This window comes from Lathyrus oleraceus, chromosome 1 (assembly GCF_024323335.1).
Source record: "Lathyrus oleraceus cultivar Zhongwan6 chromosome 1, CAAS_Psat_ZW6_1.0, whole genome shotgun sequence".
NCBI lineage: Eukaryota > Viridiplantae > Streptophyta > Magnoliopsida > Fabales > Fabaceae > Lathyrus > Lathyrus oleraceus.
The window spans coordinates 43,735,348-43,742,085 of NC_066579.1; positions in this window are offsets into that span (position 1 = coordinate 43,735,348).

Here is a 6,738-nt window from a genome sequence, read left to right on the forward strand (position 1 = left end):
CAATATTTTCAACCGAAGAAAGCAATAAATTATGGAGTATTTTCTTTGATTGACAACATAGGAAGGTTATTCAAAAAATACAACAACAACATCAACACCGTTATGTTGAGGTGGATTGCAAGAGCACAAAAATGTTTTGTTCAAGATAGAAGAACATTGAAGATTTTCCTGTCTTGCAATACATCCCAAAGTATGATGCATACAAGTTTGGAGTGATTACATATAAGTTAGATTTATGTTAAAATCTAATTGACGAGTATTTTTATAGTAAAGTCTGATTATATAATCCCTCAGTTATTAGAGATAATCGAAGGAATATATCATTAATTTAAAAATAAAAAGAAAGACACCACTTTTAAAGAAATAAAAACATAAAGTGTTGTTGCTGGGATTCGAAGCATATCCTGAATTATTTTTTTCTCTGGGTTATATTTAGAAATCGAGGGAATATGTTGTATTTATTTTAAAAAAATAAAACATGATGCGCCTTGGTATTATACCTCGTCTTTTTATTGGGTGAGGTGAAATATTTGTCATGAAATATATTATTTGTAGTAGTGGTAACAAATTCCTTAGTCTCACAATAGCATAAATGATAAGGTGAGAGGCACATAAGAGACTGGTTCGACTACCTTCTTCTTGGTGAAATATTTTCTCTAAGTAATTTCTCAAAGTGGGAACCCTCATTCGAACTTAAATCCTAAACTTTAAACCATAATTCAATATTAGGGTTAACCTCAGACCTTGGATCGCGGGCCTCTTGGTTATTCGTTGATGTGACTTAAAGAATATGGCATATTCCCTTTCTTATTCAATAGTACATGTATTGGGTTGGTACACAACGCATGTATGAGACAACACGTCTCACAACATGTCTGCTTTGTAGGGTGACTTATTTAACACCTCAATTTCAGCTTTTCAGGATTTACCTTCTAGCGTTTCATCCTTATCCCTTTAGCTTCTCCAACTCAGCCTTAATTTTCCTTCTTAAAGTTCTACCATGTTAGTTTTATGTGTGCAACAAAAGTAAGTCTTACAATTATCATATCCATAGAGACCGACAGTTGTAAAGACAAAGTAATAGTCATTTATTATCCTAAGTAAGAGAATAGTTTTGTATTGTGATGTGGAAATTGAAATTGCTTTGCCCTATAGGGCCTTAGTTTTGTTGTTTGTCTAGTTTATTATCGTTTATTATTTATCGCTTTCGTAATTGAGTCTCCTCTAAGTTAGATCCTTGCAAATATCTTATAATAGAGTGCAATGATTTTTAAGAGGTATTTTGTATTTAAATGGTATTTTACATTAAATCGTGTTTTACGTGCAAAAATCAAAATGTGTTATTTTTTAGTGTAAGTAATAATCTTTAAGGAAATTAGTCGAGTTTTGGGATCAAAAACTATATTTTAGATTGATTCAAGTTATGACATTATTAGAATCTCAAAGCACCTTTAAAACTGCCAAAAATTGATATTGCAATTGTGCGATTCGAATCATATATCATATGATTCGAATCAAATGAAACATAGAATTTCAGGAAAATTTGATGCTAACATGATCTGACTCACACTATTCATGATTCAAATCACATAGTTCTATGACTTGAATTACATTGTTGTTGAATCTAACCATAAAGTGATGAAAACTCTAGGATTTGCCTCTGACTTGCTTGATTTGAATCACATTATTCATGTCTCGAAGCATGGTTGAAATGGGTTTCTCATAAGTGTATATCTTATTCCAAATTACTTTACTACTTGACTCAAATCATACATGAGCTTATGAATCTAATCAAACATCACTTTTTCACTCATTTTGTTCACAATCTCAAGCAACTATATAAATCATTTTCTCTCCCCCTCATCATTAACACAGGAATGTTATTGTGATAATAATAATAATATCTTTGAAAGATTTTCTAAAAACGTGGAAACCCACTTTCAGATACTTCTCAATTCTTAGAGGATGTGAGATTTATTGTATAGGAGGTTCATTCTTTGTTGTTGTTTGTGAAGTTTTTGAGTTGCACATCAAGATTTAGATTGTATGGTATTTCTAGAGTTTGTAGAGGAGGTTCAATTTTCATGGAAGGTCTTCCCAAGATGAGAGGTATTTCTAGGTCATCCTTGACATCTAATACCATAAATTCTATAGGAAATGTGTGGTTGTCAACCTGTATCAATACATTCTTGACTACTCCCACTTGTTTCCTACATGTTTTGTCTTCCATTTTCAAGTATCCTGCATATGGCATTACATGCAGATAACTAATTCTATCTACCACAGACAATGGTATAATATTGACACTATCACCTAAATCAATGAGTTCATTTCCAATTTCCATATTACATATAGATAAATGTAATACTACTACTCCATGGCCAAATTCCTTCCTAGGCAGGTCCTTCAATTCTTCTAGATAGGCTTCATCATGCACTTCTGACTCTTCTACTCCTTCCTATTTGGCTCTAACAACAACATACTATCCATAACAGCAACATTATAGTTTCCCTTTAGAATATTATTGGTATTTGCACTGAATGTGTTGCTTGGGAGATTTGAGAACTGTTTGGCTAATTTTCTCACCTATACTTCAAGGTTTTTAATGGAGGCTTTAATATTTTAGTGGCTAGCCATAAACACTTGCATAAACTGATTCAGTGTATCCTACAACTTTGTTACTTTATCATATATTGGAGGTGCTTGTGAGTAATGTTGAAAAGGTTGTCTATTGGATGAACTAACTTTGAATCACCATCCTTGATTAAAATTATTGTTTCATGGAAAGTTGTTATTTTGGTATTGCCCAGGCTTTTGATTGCCTAAATAATTTATTTCCCCATAATTACGGGGGAAATCTGGATGATCTCCGCTGTAGAGTTCACAAAATGAAAATTTCCTCTATTGAGGTACTTCATGCATCTTCTTCAATTGTTGCAGTTGTTTTGACAGTTGTTTAGTTAGTTCACCCACTATTTGAGTTAAAAACTTGTTTTGAGAAAGAATGGTATTCAGTTCTATGATATCGTTCTTCTTTTTAGTGGGGTTCATTTTATGTTTTCCTTGATGATCATTGAGCGTCATACTCTCAATTATTTCAATCGTATCTTCAACACTCTTGAACATCAGAGAACCTCCGACAGTAGCATCTAGTAACAAATTAGGTTGTTATTGAAGTCCATTTCTAAAAATGTGTATTTACGTGAGTTTATCAAAATCATGGTTTGTACATCTTCTCCGCATGAATGTATACCTTCCTTATTCTTCATAGATATTTTCTGCTACGTCTTGGGAAAAAATGATTTTAGTCTTTGCTTCCACGAATTTGTTACGAGGAAAAATCTATTTACGAAATTTTCCTCCAATAAATTCCAATTTTTCATCGTCGACCACAGTTAGTCTAGATACCACTCTTTTGCTTTGCTAATCAATGAGTGTGGAAACTGAAGGAGAAGAGCGATCCAAAATGCAGCGGAATTAAAAAAAAACTCCTTTAGTGATCCTTATGAATGGGTATGATGAGTGATACAATCGCTACCTCTTGTGGCGATTGTAACCTTTGATGTAGATCTATAGAGCGATCACGGACGTTGAACGATGACAACGCCTCTACTCAGTCCACACGAACATATTCCTTCAATCTCAGTGCTAGCTGCTACGAATGAAGGCTTTGAGTGAGTGAGAGAGAGAGAGAGAGAGAGAGAGAGAGAGAGAGAGAGAGAGAGAGAGAGAGAGAGAGAGTGAGAGAGAGAGAGACGAAATTGAAACTGCACAAATGCTTCTGCACAAGGGTTCTATTTATAGAACCACTTGTGTGGTATGCAAGATAAAAATCTCACTTAAGTGTATGTGGCCCATATCTTATAATATGCCAAAGTCACTTAAGCGCGTGGTACCTTGCCATATTTCGTATTCTACTTAAGTACACTGTACCTTACGACGTTCTATAATTCACTTAAATGCACCGTACCTTGCGATGTTCCTTAGTTACTCTATCTCTCATCAATCCTTCATTTTGTGTGTGACCATGTAGGTTTTCGCGGCATTGGCAATTATATTAAATCATGTATTTAACATAATAAACAGTGAGCGGTATCTAGCAATACATCACTGTTACCCAAGACACGAAAATGTCATGTGATCTGACAAATCCTTTTGTGATAATACTTATGTGTATAATTACCCTTTTGCCCTTATGTCTATATTGAACACAAGGCATAGATCGTGTCATCCTTGTCCAGTTCAATATTGGGCCCATAGACATTTATCCTGTTACGCAGGATGGGCAAATTCCATCTAGGTCACTCATGTCCCTCAGCATGCTTCGTGGAGTATCCATCAACTGTCTTTATGGTCAACAGTTACGGACAATGTTTGATCAACAATAAGGCACTCGACTCTACATCTAGGATCCATAGTGGTTTCAGGTCGAAGGGTGGTATACACCATTATCACCATGATAATAACTTATGACACTTTGCATAATATTCTATATAGTATTCTCATATCGGGTCAATCTAGTATAAATATTACTCTTAATATTCATACATATGTTTAAGACTTGATAACTCCTTATCCATGATCCATGAGATGTGATCATCAGTCTATATACATAATAGTCTTAATGCTTTAATGTTATCCCACTTCACAATAAAGCTCGACTACGGATACTTTAAGAATAGTGTCCTTATGTTTAATGTGTTCTCGTGATTAAGTCACACTTGATACATTAAACGGACCAGCTATTCTAGGGACTTTATTAAACAAACATAATAAAGAAAAAGCCTTTTATTATAATAAATAATTCGATACAAGTATCAAAAGTATTCGCCTCTAGGGCTTACACCAACAATCTCCCACTAGCACTAGAGCCAATCAGGCATATCCCTAATGCCCATAAATCTAGTATGACCATCATGCTTCTGCTGCGCAAGAGGCTTTGTCAGTGGGTCAGCAATATTGTCAAGTGTAGGTACTCTGCATATTTTCACATCTCCTTTATCTATTATCTCTCGAATGAGGTGATAACGCCTAAGTATGTGTTTGGATCGTTGGTGAGATCTAGGCTCCTTAGCTTGTGCGATAGCACCATTGTTATCACAATAGAAACCAATGGGATCCACAATGCTAGGAACTATGCCAAGTTCACTAATGAACTTTTTGATCAAAACAACTTCCTTTGCTACACTTGAGGCAGGAATATACTCGACCTCGGTTGTAGAATCAGCAACTGTATCTTGCTTTGAACTTTTCCAGCTCACAGCGCCACCGTTTAAGAAAAACACACAACCAGATTGCGATCTAAAGTCATCCTCATCTGTCTGGAAGCTAGCATCGGTGTATCCATTTATAACAAGCTCTTCCTGACCTCCATATATCAAGAATGAGTCCTTAGTCCTTCTCAAATACTTAAGGATATTCTTGACAACTACCCAATGAACATCACCGGGATCAGATTGGTACCTTCTTGATGAATCCAAATTGTTTTACTGTTTCATCAAAACGAATATTACAGTTTCTGGAAGCTTGCTTCAATCCATAGATTGATCTTTGTAACTTACATATCTTTTGGGCTTCTTCTGGTATGTCAAATCCTTCAGGCTGTGTCATGTACACATCCTCAAGAATATCCCCATTAAGGAAAGCAGTTTTGACATCCATCTGCCATATTTCATAATCATGATATGCAACGATAGCAAGTAAAATCCGAACAGATTTAAGCATTGCAACTGGTGAAAAGGTTTCATCATAGTCAACCCCATGAATTTGTTTATATCCTTTTGCAACCAGTCTTGCCTTATAGGTATGTACCTTACCATCCATGTCAGTCTTATTTTTGAAGACCCACTTGCATCCTATAGGGTTAACTCCTACAGGAGGCTCTACCAAGGTCCAAACTTGGTTTGTGTACATGGAATCCATTTTAGATTTCATGGCTTCTAGCCACTTCTCAGACTCGGGACCATTTATGGCCTCTTGGTAGGTCATGGGCTCATTTTGATCCATGAGTAATACATCACCTTGATTAGTTATGAGATATCCATATCTCTCAAGTAGGTGACGTATCCTGCTTGACCTACGCTGGTCTTGTTCTACTTGAGCAAATTGCTCTTCCATAACTACTTGTGTTTCCTGCTCTAATTCCTCCATAGGTGTATCAATGCTTTGTGATTCTTGAATTTCCTCAAGCTCTACTTTCCTCCCACTGATTCCTTTGGAAATAAAATCCTTTTCTAGGAAAACTCCAGTTCGGGCGACAAACACTTTTCCCTTAGAAGGATTGTAGAAGTAATATCCTCTTGTTTCTTTAGGATACCCCACAAATAATCATTTGTCAGATTTGGGCTCAAGCTTAGTTGAAATTTGTCGTTTCACATAAACTTCGCAACCCCAAATCTTCATGTAAGACATATATGGTTTCTTACCACTCCATATCTCATATGGTGTCTTTTCAACCTTTTTGGATGGAACATGGTTAAGTGTGTAAGTTGTTGTCAATAGTGCATGTCCCTAAAAGGAGTTTGGAAGATCGACGTGACTCATCATGGATCGGACCATGTCTAACAAGGTTCGATTTCTTCTCTCAGATACACCGTTCCATTGAGGTGTTCCAAGAGGAGTAAGTTGGCATAGGATCCCACACTCTTTCAGATGGTCATCAAACTCTAGGCTTAAATACTCACCACCTCGATCTGATCGAAGAGTTTTAATATTCTTACCTAGTTGGTTTTGTACTTC